We start from the raw sequence: 18,624 nt of genomic DNA, 5'->3' as shown, positions 1-18,624 counted from the left end.
AGTATAGACTACGATGAGATTTGTTTGTTAGGAGATTTTAATGCCATTTTAGACAATAATTTGGACTATAAGGGTAATAAGACCAGGAAAAGGAAAAGAAGAATATTACCAAGATCCTTTTTTAAATTGGTCAAAGATTTAAACATCCAGGATAGGGAAAGGAACCGCGAGGCTAGACAGTATACATACTATTCTAACCGACATAGTTCGTGGTCCAGGATTGACATGGTGTGGATGTCAAAGGAAATTAATTCCGAGGTCGAAGAGGTGTGTATAGTCTGTAGTCATGAAATGCTTCGAAAGATTGGTTCTCCAACATCTTAGGACATGCCTCCCACTGGACTTTGATAAACATCAATTTGCCTACAGGGGAAATAGGTCGACAGACGATGCCATAGCTACTGTTTTACACTCTGTAGCAAGTCATCTCGAGAAACCTGGAAGTTACGTCAGGATGCTTTTTGTTGACTACAGCTCGGCTTTCAACACCATTTTGCCGAGCATTCTCATCGAGAAGCTGACTGACTTGAAATTCTCCCCCGCCATCTGCGATTGGATTCAAGACTTTCTTAGGGATCGGTTACAAACAGTGAGGGTCGGGTCTGCTTTGTCCACCCCCCTGAAGCTTTGCACCGGCACGCCACAGGGCTGTGTGCTTAGCCCCTACCTGTACTCTTTATACACTTATGATTGTGTATCATCTGACCCATCCACTGCAATAATCAAGTTTGCAGATGATACAACTGTGGTGGGTCTTATTACAGGTGGGGATGAGACAGCATATAGGGTGGAGGTACAAAAACTATCCATATGGTGTAGTAACAACAACTTGCACCTAAACATCGGCAAGACGAAAGAGATGGTGTTAGACTTCCGGAGAAAAAAGGAGGAACCTGCCCCACTTTACATCGGGGAGGACTGTGTAGAGAGTTTCCTCCTTTAAATTTCTAGGAGTCTACCTCTGTGAAGATCTGACCTGGAAAGTCAACACAACCCAGGTGGCTAGAAAGGCCCAACAGAGGCTTCACTTTCTTAGGGTCTTGCGGAAGAACAGGGTAGAACAACAGCTAATGACCCTCTTTTACCGATCTACTATAGAGAGCGCCCTCTCGTATGGTATTGTGGTTTGGTATGCTGGTCTGACAGCCACGGACAGGAAAGTATTACAGAGATTAGTGAGCACAGCACAAGACATTGTGGGCTGTTCCCTGACACCACTGGATGACATCGCCAGGGCTCGTTGCCTTGGAAGAGTGAGGAAGATTCTCAGGGATGACTCACACCCTGGACGGTATCTCTTTAGTCTCCTAGGAGATATAGGAATATAGCCAGCCGTACCAACAGGCTGAAAAATAGCTTTTATCCGTGGGCTGTTAGGCTTTTAAATGGGACATAATCTTATGCAGAATTGACTTGGGAGGCCGGTGTGTGGTGTAGTTGGTTCACATGGTGTGGTAGGATGGAGGGTTTGTTGTCACTGTGTGTTGGGGGGAGAGAGCACGGGGGAAGGCTCAGCTAATCTCAATGTACACATGTTGTACTTTGACAATAAAAGGTTTATTTATTTTATTTATTTGTTTATAGAGACAAGCACCTGGGCAGACCACAACCCTATGAAATTTAGTTGGAAAGGCCCCCAAAAACACCTAGATGGACTATACAAAGATCTATTTTAAAAGAAGACGACTTTAGGTTAAAGATGGAGAGAGAATTAGATTTCTTCTTTAAGGAAAACAAAGCTGAAGATACCTCTGTACAAAATAATTGGGATACAGCCAAGGCGATTATGAGAGGGGCAGCAATGGCATATATGGCAAAAAATAGGAACCACAAAAAAAGAATGTCAAACAATTAATGGATTCAATTAAACATAAACTTAATATTTTAGACAAAGAGAAATTAGCACAACAGATGAGAGGTATAAAACAGAACTTCTTTGAAAATGCAAACAAACCGGGCCGATGGCTTGCATATAAATTGAAAAAACAAAAGGAGAAAAGTTGGATTAGTAAACTATGGGATGATAAAGGGAGGATACACTATCAAGAAGAGGAGAAAAAGATTATAGCTCAGGAATTTTATGAGCAATTATATAAAGATGATAGTCAGGAAATTGAGGAGAATGCGGAGGATTGTTTCCAAAAAGCCAAACTACCCAAAGTCACAGAGGAAATTAGAAATATGTTGAATGAAGGAATTAGGATGTCTGAGGTGATAACGGCTATTAATAAACAGAAAAATAATAAAGCATCGGGTCCTGATGGCCTCCTGATAGATATTTATAAGGAACAACAAAATATTTTAGCACAACACTTATTGGAGGTGTTCAATGCGGTCTTGGAAGAAGAAAGAATTCCTAAGTCATGGTTTGAGGCAAACACAGTCCTTATGCCGAAAGATAATGCCGATCATACATTAATACAAAATTACAGACCTATGTCTCTACTTAATTCTGACTACAAGATATTTACAACAATCATAGCAGAGCGACTAAAAAGGTTCCTAAATGATTTTATACATGTGGATCAGAACGGTTTCATTGCTAAAAGGCAAACTAAGCACAACATTAGGGTAATATTGGACACGTTAGAATATTACAAGTTACATAGAGGACAACAGATGGCGTTGTTATTCTTAGATGCCCAGAAGGCCTTTGATAATGTTAAATGGTCGTTTTATATCAACAACTTAGATATATGACTATGGGTGAAAAATTTACAAATATAATAAGGGCAATTTATACTAATCAGGAAGCAAAAGTAATAAACGGAGAAGTATCTAGGAAATTTCAAATACAAAAGGGAACATGGCAAGGCTGTCCCTCATCTCCATTACTGTTTATATTGACATTAGAAGTCCTAACGAGGATAATTAGAAATGAACCGCAGATAAAAAGATTAGACATTAAAAAGGAAACTTTCAAACTTCAAGCATTTGCGGATGATCTGGTCTTTATCATGGAGGACCAGGGCTTTTTTCCTCATAGAACGCTCAGAAAGGAGTTCCGGCACCTTTTTTGGATGGAACCTTGTAGGGAAGGTGGTTTGTGTGACATGTGTGAGTACCGGCACCTTTTTCTTTTACAAAAAAAGCACTGTGGAGGATCCACAACATTCGGGACCGAAATTGTTGGAAGAATTAGTTAAATATGGTGAAGTTGCTGGACTGAAAATAAACAGGTGTAAAACCAAGATGATTGTTAAAAATATGACTAATAAACAGAAAGATAATTTGGCTAGAACTATGGACATAGAAATAGTTAAGAAAATAAAATATTTAGGAATCACCATCATGGCTAGATGCACTTCACTTAAAGAAGACAATTACGATAAAATTGTGAAACAAATAAAAGGTGACTTGGAAAGATGGGGAAACTTAAGTCTTTTCACTACTGGGGAGAATTGCGGTGATTAAAATGAATGTTTTGATTAAAATCTTGTTCCTGTTTCAAAATATTCCAATACAACTTGATTCAATTTTTTTTTGAAATCTGAATAAACTGTCATTAAATTTTATTTGGCAAGGGAAAAAAACAAGAATTAAAATGAAATATTTGCAGGATGCAAAGGAAAACGGGGGATTTGGATTGCCAGTCTGGGAAATATATTATTATGCCGCAGCGTTAAATTGGATTAGAGAATGGATAATTCTGAAGAACATAAGATTACTAACTTTAGAAGGCTATGATTTACAATTTGGTTGGCATGCTTTTCTATGGACTGAGAAACAAGGATTATTTCTACATTTTCAAAAACATCGGATTAGACAAGCGTTATTCAATATTTGGAACAAAATTAGAAACCAAAACTATACCAAAGTACCAGTCTGGCTGTCCACCCTCGAAGCGATTGTTTATCCAAATCTGTTTAATTTGGGTAATAACATTACATATAAAGATATTATGGATAATGAGGGGGAATTGAAATCTAGAAGTGAATTAGAACTACAAGGGATAAAATTAGATTGGTGGGCCTATCTACAGATACAATCACGATTTGGGAAAGATAAGAAAGAATGGGGAATACCCAAGGAACTGCTTTGGATAAAATATTATTGAGGCTAGATGACAAACAAATAAGGAAATTGTAGTTTGCTTTTGGGATATAAAATGTTTGAGGAACAAGTGAAGGAACCTATGTTGTCTTGGGCCAAAAATTTGGGACATGGCATCGATCTTGACATATGGCAAACGCTCTGGGATAGAAATAAAAGGATAACACTGGCCTCAGCCTATAAAGAAAATTTATTTAAAATGTTTTATCGATGGCATCTCCCCCCAGCACGTTTAGCTAAAATGTACAAGACAATATCTCCTAATTGTTGGAAATGCTCTGAAGAAATAGGCACATACTTTCATGTATGGTGGTCTTGTAGTAAGATGCAAAGATATTGGCAAAGGATTTGGACTTGGTTAAAAGAAATACTAGGACGCAAAGTCAAGTTTAGACCAGAATTTTTTTTATTGGGCATAACAGATGAGAAATACTCCAAAGAAGAGTTATATTTGATGATCCATATCATTACAGCAGCAAGAATGTCATTCGCCCAGAATTGGAAAAGGAGTGAAATACCGGAGGAAAGCGAGGTGACAAATAAAATTTGGGCATGCACAGAAATGGACAAATTAACCCTGGAAATCAAGAATAAAGATCAATCAGGTTATTATAAAATCTGGAATAAGTTCTACTTTTGGTGAAAGGAAGGTCTCCATTTGAGTTCGTGGATTGGTTGATTGCTTTAAATTTGGTATAATTGTATATAACTGATGTGAATATTGTGTGTGTGTGTGTGTGTGTGTGTGTGTGTGTATGTAAATCTCAAAAACAATGTAAGACAAGGAGGTATGTCAGTCCGTTCACATCATGTCCAATGTTTTAAACAATAAAATTTGTAAGAAATATTTAAAAAAAGAATGTTGAAAAAGGGCAAGAATGCAGGTGCACAGAATCTCAAAATGAAAGAACTGTAAAGTTGGAATAGACCCAAATATCAACTAGTTCAACCTTTTGCAATTTGTGGAGAAAACTAAACTATTTGTGAGATGGTACTTTAAAAAACCCACCAAAAATGAAGTATCTACAACTACTTTTCCACAGCTGTTTAGATCTTATTAACAGTACATTTTTCCTTGTATTTAAATTTAGCTGCAATGTATAAGCAATATTGCTGGTTTTAGTTTCTATGGCACTGGAAAATAGTTTCTTGCTATCTTCTCTATGAGTCCCTTTTATATTTACTGAATACAAATACCATATCTCCCCTTAGTCTTCTTTTCTCTTGATGAAACATCCCAAGTTCCTTTAATCTGTCCCCACAATAGGGCTTATTCTCAATTTTCCGCATTAAATTTTCTTCTGAACCTATATTATCTAACAATATCTGTTTGGAAATGTACTGCTCAGAATCATTTATAATATTCCATATGAAAGGAGGGGTGTTCTGATGCACCCCAGAACTGTGTTAGCAAATGTCTCACAATGTGCATCTTTTTCAGCTTGCTGTCGATGATGGCCAAGTCCTTCTCTGATGTTGTGCCCCAAGCCATCTTGAAAAGAATTGGTAAGTCATATTTTGTACACTTGCACATCAAATCACAATGCTTTCAAATGGTTAAGTTTCAAAGATCAAATGCAAACAAAAAATTTCCATTTGGATGCCAAGGAAAACTATAATTTGCATAGACAACATTGAAATGAAGCTAAAAGGAGAAAATCTCTTATTCCAGATTGGGTCACTAACTTTATTATCACTTTAGTAGTAATATAATAAATGTTGCAATACATTCACTGATCTTAGATTATGTCTAAGCCCCAATTTAGTATATATCTACAATAATTAAATAATTAAGATTAATAATTAATCATCCCATAAGCCACCCAGAGTTACCTTGTGGCAAGATGAGCGACTAATAAATTTTACAAACAAATAAAATAAACAATACTTCATGTTTCAGATTCCCAACCTCTTTAGAGACAGCTTCTGATCCTCTTATTAAAAACTATTCTTGGTGAATACTGTTCTCTGGGAATTTTGAAGTTGTTATCCTAACACATCTTTATATCAATTGTAAATGAACTAAAGAATTGCACTGAGATTATTTTTCATTGTGACAAGTGAAAATTGTGCTTGGCTCATGACGACAAAATCCCTACAGAAGGGATTTAAAGTTTTAATAAGATATTAACCATTTTTAAAAACACATTTTGGAGCTGGACTTAGCCTGTTCAAATTTTATTTATAGAATACACAGGGAATGTTCCACTTTGGAGATAGCTAGAACTCAGCAGCATAGGATATGGTTTATTTTCAGAATATACCATTTAATCTACCCAAGATTAAAATTATCAATTAGTTGGCTTTTATAAGAAGCAGTATAGTAGTGGATTATAGGAACAAAGTACAACTCTGCATAATTTTTTCTCCCTTTACAATTTCTGACATAATTTTAGTCATAATAAATAAGATGAATTATCATTTACGGTAACTGCCATGATACAGTGTAGTTTTTGCCTTAGTTTCTACCAGGAGAAAGCATTTGTCTACAGATCAGACTAATTTGAGAGAGAGAGATCAATTCTTCAAGTGATCACTCTTTGGTCAACCTCCACAAAATTTACACTAGCGACTATAATCAGGGAACTAACCAAGAATCTACACTTGACGTGCAAGACTCAGATCAGCACGGGTTCAACAAAGCAGTCTTCCAGAATGACCCTATTTAGTGTGTTCAAAGCGATTAGCCAACTTTGTTAAACAGTAAATTGTAAAGCTGCAAGTCCCATCTTTGGCTGAACAGGAAAGAAAGACAAATTTTCCATTACAACTCAGGAAGAAAACTGATGAGAGTTTAAAATTCAATCATTAATGTTCCTTGCCATCACTGAGAGCCTTCTCCAATTAAGAAACATAGCAAAATTAAATTCAGAAAGTGCAATTTTATTTAGAAACTTTGTCTTACGTTACACATACACAAAATAATCTCACAACAACATATTCTGCACCAGTATGATATAGATGCTAGACTGAGATTCAGATTTAAGTTTACCTTCAGCCATGTTTAAGTTTACATTAGTCAAGCACTCTCTTTAAAGCCAATCTAATCAAAGTCGTCTTATGAAGAAAAATTGGAGAAAATAATACACATATAAGCTACCCTGAGTTCTGGTGGAAAGACAAAAATATAAATGTAGGAAATAAACATAAATGCTTACACAGTATTTTATAAATGCAACTGGGAATATGTGTCATGGAACAAACCTGCAAACTTTAAATGATCTATTAACTTTCAAATTATTACCACAGTTGAACTACGGTAATTTTCATTTTCTTTACAACCTGACCACATTAAGAAAATATGTCCGTTTTTCCAATTACCGGTGAATAATGCTGTGGACTGAAGATTAAACAATACTCTATGCCTAAAACCTCAAATACTGTAGCAATGAAAGCCATCTTGACTTTTGATGCAGTAATTGTCTATCAGAGCTTAATAAAAACACAGCCAAGATCAACTAATGACATTCTTGGCTTAGTTAACATTACAGATAGTCCTTGACTTACAACAGTTCATTTAGTGACCGAAGTTACAATGGCACTGGAAAAAGTGACTTATGACCATTTTTCACTTACAATTGTTGTGGCATTCTCCTTGATCACATGATCAAAGTTCAGTTGCTTGGCCACTGAATCCTATTTATGACCACTGCAGCATTCTGTGATCATGTGATTACCTTTTGCCTCCTTCTGACAAGCAAAGTCAATGGGGAAGCCAGATTCACTTAACAACCATGTTACTAACTTAACAAGTACAGTGATTCACTTAACAACAGTAGCAAGAAAGGTCATAAAAATGGGCAAAACTCACTTAACAAATGTCTCACTTAGGAACAGAAATCTGGGCTCAATTGTGGTTGTAAGTTAAAAAATTACCTGTATTAATGTTACCTATAGGTACATGAAATAGAGCTGACCTAGCCATATGTACTGGCTCTAACATGAATTATTGTGTAATAATACACTATATTACTTGTTCAGTTTATGTTCATTAGACATGCAGATCAACAGAATGTGCAACACCTTATAAAAAACAAAACTCATGCTGACAAAATCCCTACAGAAGGAATTTAAAGTTTTAATAAGATATTAACCAATTTTTAAAACACGTTTGAACATATAGCCTGTTCAAATTTTATTTATATAATAGACAGGGAATATTCCGGCCTTGAAGATAGACCAGAATTCAGTAACATAGGATATGGTTTATTTTCAGAATTCACCATTTAACCTATGCAGATTAAAATGATCAATTAATTGGCTTTTATACTAAGCAGTACAGTACTGGATTATAGAAATAAAGTACGAGTCTGCGTAAGATTTTTGTTTACAGTATTCAGCCAGCTTTTTCTCAGCACACTTCTATGCTATGAAGAGAATTGGATTTGATTATTCTGAGCACAGACTATTTTTATATGTGTTAAACAAAACTGACTTTTTGGGTATGTGCAAAAGAATCATTGAAATACTTGCTCAATTAAGCAAGCCCACAGAACACTGACAGAGAAAGTCAGGTTAAATTGTATCTGTTTTACCAAGAAATTGGGGAGAGCAGGATGAAAACTTGGGATGTTTCTCTCCCATCAAGGGCATAAAAATGTTCAGTCTCCTGAATAATTTCTTTAAAAAAAAAGCTAAGACTTATTTAAAATTATTTTGGTAAGTTTATCTTCAAGATGAAACAAATTGTACCTTAATGTACTGATGTCTGATAGCTGAACTCTTATAATTATCTTTGAGAAATTCTACAATTGGCAAAGTGCCAAATGATCAAGAGAGCTGACTTCCCAGTCTTTGAAAAAGTATGTTTGTGTGTGTATGGGGGAGAGTAGTACTGTATTTCTAGCAAAGTAGACAACAGTTAGCTTAACCCCAATATATGGGGAAATTCCAGAATACCTTGAAAGAACTGCAGTAATAACAGAATTCAGCAGTTTTGTTGAGAACGAACTGTGCCAGATGAAATTTATCTTTTGATTAATTTTCCTTTAGATGTGTATGCATGTATTCACACATGCTTTCAAGTCATTGTTGACTCCTGGTAACTGCCAATCTCTGCTGTTTTCTGGGCAAGATTTTCAGAAGTGATTTGCCACTGCCTTTTCCTAAGGCTGAGTGAAAGTAACTGGCCTAAGGTCACCCAGTTAATTTTGTTCCTATGGAAGGCTAGCAGTCACATCTCCTGGTTTCTATTCTGGTGCCTTCAATCATAGAACCAGTTTCCTTAATAGACTGCAGGTGTAAAATGGGCATAATGTATCTTGACATCACCACAACACTTGACAAAGCAGCCCGTAACAGTACTGGCTTTTAGCAAGCTTATTAAGTTTGGAGTGGCATGATTAGCTGGCTTAAAAACATACCCAATGGTTCTTCAAATCAGTGATAGAAATGAAAGATCAGTCTCTGTTGTTAAATGTTTTTATTAATGACTTTAATGAAGAGGCTGATGGAATGCTCATCAAATTTGCACTAATACATAATTGGATGGTGTAGCCAATGACCAAGAAGAAAAAAGGTATCCTTAGAATTATATTGATAGGTTGGGGGAAAAAGCTGAAAACAGAATGAAATTTAACAGTATAAACATAAATGAACATTTCTTCAGTTACCAAACAAAAATAATATGCAAGATATAGGATGGAGAATACCCATTCAATATCTGGTAGGATGTTGGTAATGCTACTGGTGAAAAATATTTTGGAAAAAGTGTTGACCACAAATTGAATATGAGATAATATGTATTATTATCAATACAGTAAACAAATTCCGTGAGGCTACACGTTACTATTTAGTGCAAATGCGATAAATGTTTTAATAGGAATTTTTACTGAAGACTAAAAAGACAAAAGACCTACAACTATTTTCTGAACATGAATGAAAGCAGTTGATGGAGTTCTTTGGTTTAAGATCAGCTGATAAGAGTGTTGGTTTATAGGTCATTTATTTTTTTTTCCTTATCTAGATTTTTAAGTTCCCTTATCTCTAAGATTTGGAATAAATAAAGAGAAAAAATTAGTCTGTCCTTATCTGATGATATACTACAAACTAAAGAAGTATGTCATCATGCTCCTCTGACATGTTCTTTTCAATTACCGGTACCCAGGAATTCTAAGTCTCTTTGCTAACCACTATTAACGCAGCATCTAAGGCATGGGTGTCAAACTTGCTGTGTCACATGATGTGTCGCAACGTATTGTGAGTTTTTTTGCATTGCTGGAGCTGGGGTGGGTGCAGCCTCCATATGATGCAACCAGCCCACAGGCTGGCAGTTTGACACCCCTGATCTAAGGGTATCAGGTTTCAGCAGAATTAATAATAACCCACTCACAGAGTGTAGTGTTTAAGGTTCTCATTCACATGCATCTCTTTCCTTTAGTACAGAGGTCCCCAACCCCCGGGTCCCCAGAAACCAGGCCGCACAAACAAGCAAAGCCCCATCCACGGGATGCAGATAACACACAAAACCACACCCCCTCCGGTCCATGGAAAAACCTCTCTCCATGTAACTGGTCCCTGGTGCCCAAAAGGTTGGAGACTTCTGCTTTAGTATCTTACTGTCTACTTTCAGTTTTAACAACAATTATCACTGAATCTACCATTTACTTAATTGGGATTGAATCATTTGAATCAATGTAACTTGAATACAAATGGCATGCTTAGGCCAATTATGGAACATACTATTATCTGGACATACACATATGCAACTCTAATCTGAAGAGAAAAAGGCACAAACATTTAAAAAATGTGGTACAAAACTCCTATTAAAATGCAATCTTAACTATTTACAAATGTTGAAGGTAGTGATTCAAGTTCATAGTCTATAGTCCACAGATGGTTTTTTTAAAAAAGAGTTTAAAACTTCCATAATTTTATTTCTATATAAGCTTATGATATTCTTAATGTAATGACTACATTCATTTTACATAATCTAGATATAAGGATATAACTAGCTCAATAAATGATGCCTACGCTGTATTAATAGTTTTATTTATTGCAATACCATCCCAAACTACAGGCTCCTGATGGTGCACAATTTTATGAGAGTCACTGAATCATATGGGGTTTTCTGTGAAAATGAAAATTTGACCATCTAGAAAAGAGAATATTAACAATTTACAAAAACATGGGCATGTTATTTTGGGGTGCTATATTGTATTTCTCTGAAAATGAACAGACTTTTAAAAATACTATCTTTACCAAATTAGCAGAATTATATTTGTAATTTTATTACAGCAATTTACAATTGTAAATGGCCCGTGGTAAATTCTTTAACAATACCAATGTAATAGCATACGATTAATTACGTTATTACAGACCCATTAATAATATATTACCAAAACAATCTTACTTCCAAAGGAAAATTGTTTGTGAATCCCTTAGCCTTCTATTTCACAGCTTCTATACTGTATTATAGAATTGACCCAATATTATGTATGGAACCCACTCTCCTACAGTTCTAGAACATGGCCTTTCAACCAGTGGTATTGGTACCACCTGTCTTGCTTGACTGTGGCTCAGGGGGCACTTTTTTCAGTGCCATTGCAACTTTGAACAGTCACTAAGTGAACTGTTGTAAGTCGAGGACTACCTGTACTTCATCACTTTTCTTTTTTTTTTTTTTGGTCATCAAGTTTTTGACACCTTGCTAGGCAACTGGTGGCACTCAGATTTTGCCATATTCTAAAAGTGGTACAATGGGTGAAAAGGTTGAAAAGCCCTGTTCTAGAAGGTCATTAAGACTTAGCTATTTTCACAAGCCTGAGGTTAAAATGTTTGTGGAGCCCTTTGCTTAGACCGCTATGTTTTGCTGTGTTTTAATTGTATGTTTGATATACTGTAACCTTTTTTCAAGAATGCAGAAAGTTGATCTAATAAATATTTTAGCTTTAATTTTAATGGAAGATAATTGCCTTATATTTGCAAACAAAGCACCTGAAGGCAGAACAACAAGCAATGGATGGAAACTAATCAAGGAGAGAACCAACCTAGAACTAAGGAAAAATTTCCTGACATTAGAGGAATGATCTGCCTACAGAGGTTGTGGTGCTCCAACACTGGAGGTTTTTAAAGAAGATATTGAACTGCTTAACTGAAATGGTATATAGGGCAGTGGTGGTGAACCTATGGCACGCGTGCCAGAGGCGGCACTCAGAGCCCTCTCTGTTGGCACACACGCCACTGCCAGCAGCAAAACCATCAGGCCACCACCGCTGCCTGGAGCAGGAGCCCCACCCAGCACAAAGGAGGCGAAGCAGTCAACTAGCAAGCTCGAGTAGAGGTCATAGAGCAGAGGTCACCAACCATTGTTGATTGGTGAACTGGAAGAAAAGGGAGAAGCATTTTACTTGCGTGCATGTATGCATAGGGCTGCAAGCATGCACGCGCTGCAAATGGGGTGGGGCTAGTGCCTGCGTTATATTCACTAGCCCTGCCCAATTCTTGCATGGTACAGTGCCTTGTATCTGCATCTCACGGTGCAGCGGCAGCTGTTTTTGTGCCTTGCAGCACGGTGGCCCATTTTTTCGTCCCTGTTTTGTGTGCCGGAGGCAGCACTCAGAGGCACCTCCCTGCCCCCGCGCTCAAGGGCACCAGAATGCTGATGTGGCCCTGGCACTTTGCGAAAAATAAGTGGGTTTTGGGTTGCGATTTGGGCACTTGGTCTCTAAAAGTTTCGCCATCACTGGTATAGGGTTTCCTGCTTGAACAGTGGGCTGAACTAAAAGATCTCTAAGGTTCCTTCTGTTATATTAAAATATGGGTATCCAACCTTTTGGCTTGCCTGGGCAGCACTGAGTGAAGAGAACTTGTCTCGGAACACATATAAAATATGTAATTTGTATAAATCACATAATAATGTTAAAAGTTTATTATTTTGTGGGGTTGCATAACTAGCTGTCCATGCAGCCTGTGGGTCACAGGTTAGACACCCCTGTATTAAAATACTACATATCTTATTTGGACAAAGATAAAAAATAAATCATTTATCTGCATTTACATCCAGATAAACATCCATTGATTTCATTGCTTTCTTCTTCAAAAAATGCAATTTTAAGTTTTTGCATACGCATGGGTTTCAATGGGCTGCATATAGACCAATGTTTTCATGGAGGCTAGTCTTCCAAGGTTCAGCCTTACTTTCAAGTGATTTGCATAACTTTGCAGATTGAGACATGTAGCCAGGACACCATAACTACAGCATAACTGTAAACCTGCTGGTGAATCAGAGGGAAACTCTTATGGTTCATACAATCTTGACAGATGAGAAATGGCAGACATGTTTCTCTTAAGTTAAGCTATTTGCATTACTTGCCATATGCTAAATAAATATATATTTGCATTACCAATTTTCTTCTGTGTAAAGCTGCAAGTGCTGATATGTTCTGGGTTGGTGATTCTTAAGTTTGCTGGACTGAGTGCTTATAATGGAGACACTTAGTTCTGTGCAAATTTTTAGGAGTTACAGGCTTGGTTCTAACTTCATACAATGTGCTTAAATCAAAATGCATTTATGGTTTTGTTTTGCCTTATTTTTTTACGTGAATCCAATCACTTTGCTAATAAACTACCATTTACAGCTTAGCAAATGCATCCAGGCATAAGATCATAAAGCAGACAAGACTTTCTGCTATCCTTAGTGAAGTTGAGATCTTTAGCAGAGACCCATCACTGACAGGCATTAAAATTGTGGGAAAACTTCTCCCACACATTTCCCATCAACTCAAGCCTGAGCCACAAAAGCTGTTAGTTTCACTTTGCATTTTATGACAAAATCATGATAGGCTGTGTATTTTCACTGTGTGAAAGACTATTTGTCTGCTATACTATGAAGAACCAATTTGGAGTAGTGATTAAGGCACCAAGCTAGAAATTAGGAGATCCTGCATTCTAGTCCTAATTTATGCACAAAACCAGGTGACTTTGGGCCAGTCATTCTTTCTCAGCCCCAGAAAACAAGCAATGACGAACTACTTTCAAAAAAAAAGTTGCCAAACTGCAGGTACCAGTTCAGGCAGTTGACGTGATTGGCCTGAAGGCATCGAACGCCCCCCCTCAAAAAAAACCCCATGAAATAATTGGTAGTTAGTTTGGAGGTTAATATTAAAGGGAACAAAGTGTGAAAATCATTTGTCAGCACATGCAGGGTAAAAAAGAGTAACTAGTTTGGGACAGCTTTATGAATTGATTCACATACTGCACAAGACGTCTGTTTGGTGCCTGTTTAGTAATATATGAATCCAGCTATTGATGCATAAATCATGATTTGTGACTGTATGATACAAAAGAAGTCAGTTGTGGTTCATTGAGACAATGGCTTAATAGAAGTCCAGTTGATGAGAACTGTTTATCTTCAGATATGATGCTGACACAAGTAAACATAATTCCAGAAATTTTGAAATTGGATTAAAAACTAATTTTCTATAGAATCCACAAGTAGACCACACAAATTATCCACACTTTTGATTTTATATTGGATGAACAGCAAATAGATGGAAATATACAAAATCTGAATTTCATAGTTGAGGTTGGTATTCAAGTTGAAATAATTGTTCTTTAATAAGGCAATTAAAAGGTATAATATCAAGCTTTCCAATATTAGGCTTGTAACACATAGCTGAAGTACATTTAATTCTTCTGAAAAATCTTTACATATAGCAATTAGAAATATTGTAATTTTTTTTTTTTAAAAATGAACATGAAAAAAATCCTATATTCATTTGAAAACTACAGTAGCCTATTACAGCCTACAGAAAACTGAAGCACTGCAACATTCATTCAGATCTATTTTAAAGCTACTAAATCAGGGTGCAAAAATCTGAATGACTAGTAGTTGGTAGTAACAACTGGCTGGATGACTTTGGGCCAGTCACTCTCTCTTAACCCATCCTATCTCATGGGGTTGTTATTGTGGGGAAAATAGGAGGAGGAAGTATTAGGTATGCTTATCACCTTTGAATTATTTAACAATAATAAAGGCTGGGGGGGGGAAATCCAACAAGATACCAAAAGTCTTGTTCCTACCCTTTTGTAGCATTTTTGCAACCAGGTGTATTAGCCCTATTATACTTTCCAAGTTTTTATTTATGCCAATAATATTTTCAGAGGCATTTTTATGAAGTAAACTTGGCTGTTTAGGCCCTGCAGAATGGAAAGCTCTCCTTACAAGCAACATCTCTTGGAAAGAGGAATATTACACACTTTTCTTTAAAATATTCATCTTCTGATGATATTCATATGGAACAGATTATGCAAAAAATAGTGTATTTTAACAAAGATGTTTGACCTTTGACTAGTATATGGGATTATACAGCTAACAGATTTACATAAGCTTCTTTTTTCTCTCCAAGAAACAAACAGAAAAGTTTTATTCAAAGTACAATAGATGGAAAGCAGTCAATAAATGCAACCCAGATTATTGTGCTTGCATTACGAATACTATCCTACTAATCAAAAGAATCAGGATGAGTGATCTAAATTCTAAAAGATACAGCAATGCAATATAACCCTCAATATATGAAAAAATCCAGAACTTTTTGAATGACTTAGTTTCCAAACATTTTCCTTTTAGCACTGCAAGGATTTCAGCTTCTACAGTTATGAAGTTTCTTGCATTTATATCTGAGTGAGAAACTTATGACCCTCTAAATCAGGGGTGTCAAACTGCCAGCCCACAGGCTGGACACATCACCCGGAAACCGCGCCCACCCCATTGATGGCAATGGCAAAACTGTCCCAATACGTTGCGCAACGTCATGTGACATCGCGAGTTTGACATGTCTGCTCTAAATGTTGCAAAACTACAATCCCCATATCTCTGTGTAGTTCAGTGCTACCTGCATACTGTCTACAGTAGATAGTATATTTGCACTATGCTACATGGAAAAGAATATATGCCTAGAATCTAGAGAGATGACTTTGAGTCATTTCTCTCAGCCCAACTCACATCACAGGGTTGTTGTGTGTAAATAGGAAACAACAGCATGTACGCCTCTCAAGTTAACCAAAAATAAAGATAGGATATAATCAAATAAACTACTTTAAATCTTGATATGATAATCCTGATTTTTTTCAATAACATGAAGTGTTGGAGAACAGTTGAACAAAAAGACATAATTATTATGGAAGTAAAAAAAAGGAATGTGAGCACCTGTGTGTCTTATGTTGTAGCACTTTTTGGCCCAATTTTTATTTTCTGTTAAAGCATGTAGCTGCCAATTACAGATGACTAAAAATAAAATCTGTGAAATATAACTAAATCAGCTAGCATCAACAGAGACACTCAGTTTACTCTAATCTGATTATCTAATGCAAACCTCTGGTTTTGAGAGAGCCTCTAAACCCCATGAGCACTTTTTCAGAGGTTTGGAAGGGGTCAACAGCATCCAGTCTGTACAAGCTGAATAATGTTTTGAAGAATTCAAATTTGTAGTTTTAATATCCAATCTATGTGGGTGTGATAGTTAAATAATGAATTCAAACATATGTTACAGACTAATCTGAAAGTGGGGAAAAAATCTCTACGTTTTAAGTGTAAAACTCCCTTACATGCTGTCTCAGCTTTTTGAGTACTAACTATATTTCTCTGAAAGATAACAAGATAGTATATAAATTACATATTCTCAGGCCTTAGAATATTTTAATTAAGCTGGCAGATTTGGACTGCAAAAGTAGATAACTACAAGACAGAAGCCCAAATATTGTCTATTATCATATGTCAATATCATTTGAGGTTTTGCAGCACAGTTCTAGTAGCCCTAATTCTAGGGTTTCTTTATAGTATGTTTAGCACAATATATTGTATCATTACACAAATTATATTACTAATAAAGAATTACTTCATTCAATATAACTCTTATCTTCACTGTGGTCATAGATTACTATGCTAAACAGATGAAGTACAAAAAATGAAACTGGAGGAAAAGCTGATACAAGTTTGTTTCAGATAGGCTCAGACTTTCACAATATACAGAGAGAGAGAGAGAGAGAGAGGGAAAACAATTTGTTCTAGAATGTAGGTTTGGTCCAAAGAACTTTATTACAAAGGGACTCTGAAGGCTTTTTAATCTCGGTGCACATTTTGGGCAGTCATCAAGACTAAAATTTTGAATTAAAAACATTGGGCTACGTGGGAACTCTAGAAACAGAGGAAGAACGGCCGAGACTGCAGATCTAACTTGGCCAGGCTGCCCCAACCCCGTCCACACTGCCAAGGAACTCCCTGCAGGAGAGGGGCGGGAAAATCCAAGTGGGTTTTGGGGCTGGGCCGCCAAACTTCCTTACCTAGGGGCTAGGTGGCAAAGCTGCGTTGGGGGAGGAAGTTGGAGGGAAAGAGAAACTGGAAAAAAAAAACCGGGGTTGACTGCGAGGGCAAACCCCTGCTCCCGAGTCATCACTGCAGCCGAACGGGATATCCGCGGCCGAAGCTAAACCAGCCGAGGGTAGGCAGGGCCGCGTGAGGCGGCGGTCCACGCCAGGACTCGGAGCGCGGAGCCTTCTCACCGCCAGAGAAGAGGAAGGGGCCTCCCGCGCCGCCACGCCAACAGGAGGAAGACGGCCGGGAGCGATCGCCCAGGGCCGCTTCTCCCTGCTGGCGCGGAGGTCAAGAGGGCGGCGGTGGCCGTGGAGCAGGGTTCCCGCTACTGCCCCCTCCCCGGAACCCTGGACGGCCGCCGAATCGTCTCCTCCCCACGGAGAAAGCGTGGCGGCGGTGGCGGCGGCCGCGCCGTTCCCTCCGCTGCCCGCTCGCCGTCTCCATCCGCCATTATTCTTTGTTCCTCGCGCGGGCCGGCGGCAGCTGGGCTCGGCGGGAGAGGAGCGGCTGAGGGGAAAGAGGCGCCTCCATTTTAAAAAAAGGCCACCCCGAGGCGGAGGGGGAGACGAGCCGGCGCTGCTGGGGTCGCCAGGCCGTGGCTCGTCTCTCCCTCCTTCTCTCTCTCTCCCTCTCCCCGACTACCGTCTCCCCACCCGCCCCGACACCCGCCCGCGAGGCAACCCCGCCTCAACGGCCGCGCCGCTGCTGGTACTGGTGGTGGCGGCGGCCCTGTGGCTGCCGCCCCTCCCTGTTTTTCTTCTCGGGCTGTTAGTCGCCTTCCTTCCTTCTCTTTGCTTTTCTCCTCTTACCGGCTACAGGCTGCTCCGTCACTGCTTTCGTTCGCGCCTAGGCTCTCGCCGCAGTTTTATTCTCTCCCCCACGTAACACACCGCGTCAAACTACACCTCCGCCGCGTCACTCACATAACACACACACGCTCTCTCAGGCTCTCCCAGCCCCGGCGACAGGCAGGCAGCAGCGGCCGACTGAGAGGGAGAGAGAGGAGCCAGCCAGGGAGCAAGCGCCGCAGAGCATGCCTCGGCTCTCCTCCGCCCCCGCCCCGCGCACGCCCCCCTCCCTCCTCTCTGTGTACGGAAAGAACCGAAAGGCCCCCACGGAAATGCCCGAAGGATCTGAGCGGACGCGGCGGAAAAGAACGACCGGCAGACTGCCCGCGGAGTGGCGCGGAGGGTGGTGATAATGGGGAGGGGTTGTGTGTAATGCAGGGGTCTTCAAACTTGGCCCTTTTATGACTTGTG

At 38.5% G+C, this 18,624-nt stretch overlaps 1 protein-coding gene across 2 annotated transcripts in view; it reads right to left on the bottom strand.

The window, feature by feature from the left end:
* Window positions 1-18,355, bottom strand: part of CREB1 (cAMP responsive element binding protein 1) — a 57,550-nt gene extending 39,195 nt beyond the window's left edge. Inside the window, exon 1 of one of the 2 annotated variants that reach the window (XM_081329752.1) lies at window positions 18,289-18,355. The gene's annotated coding sequence lies outside the window, so the exon portion shown is untranslated. Of the gene's footprint in view, window positions 1-18,174 lie in introns of both variants that reach the window. The other variant, XM_081329751.1, reaches the window with a different exon arrangement.
* Between the last annotated feature and the right edge of the window lie 269 nt (window positions 18,356-18,624).

The sequence above is a fragment of the Vipera berus genome, assembly GCF_964194415.1.
Source record: "Vipera berus genome assembly, chromosome: 1".
NCBI lineage: Eukaryota > Metazoa > Chordata > Lepidosauria > Squamata > Viperidae > Vipera > Vipera berus.
This window is presented reverse-complemented; position numbering and strand designations above follow the sequence as displayed.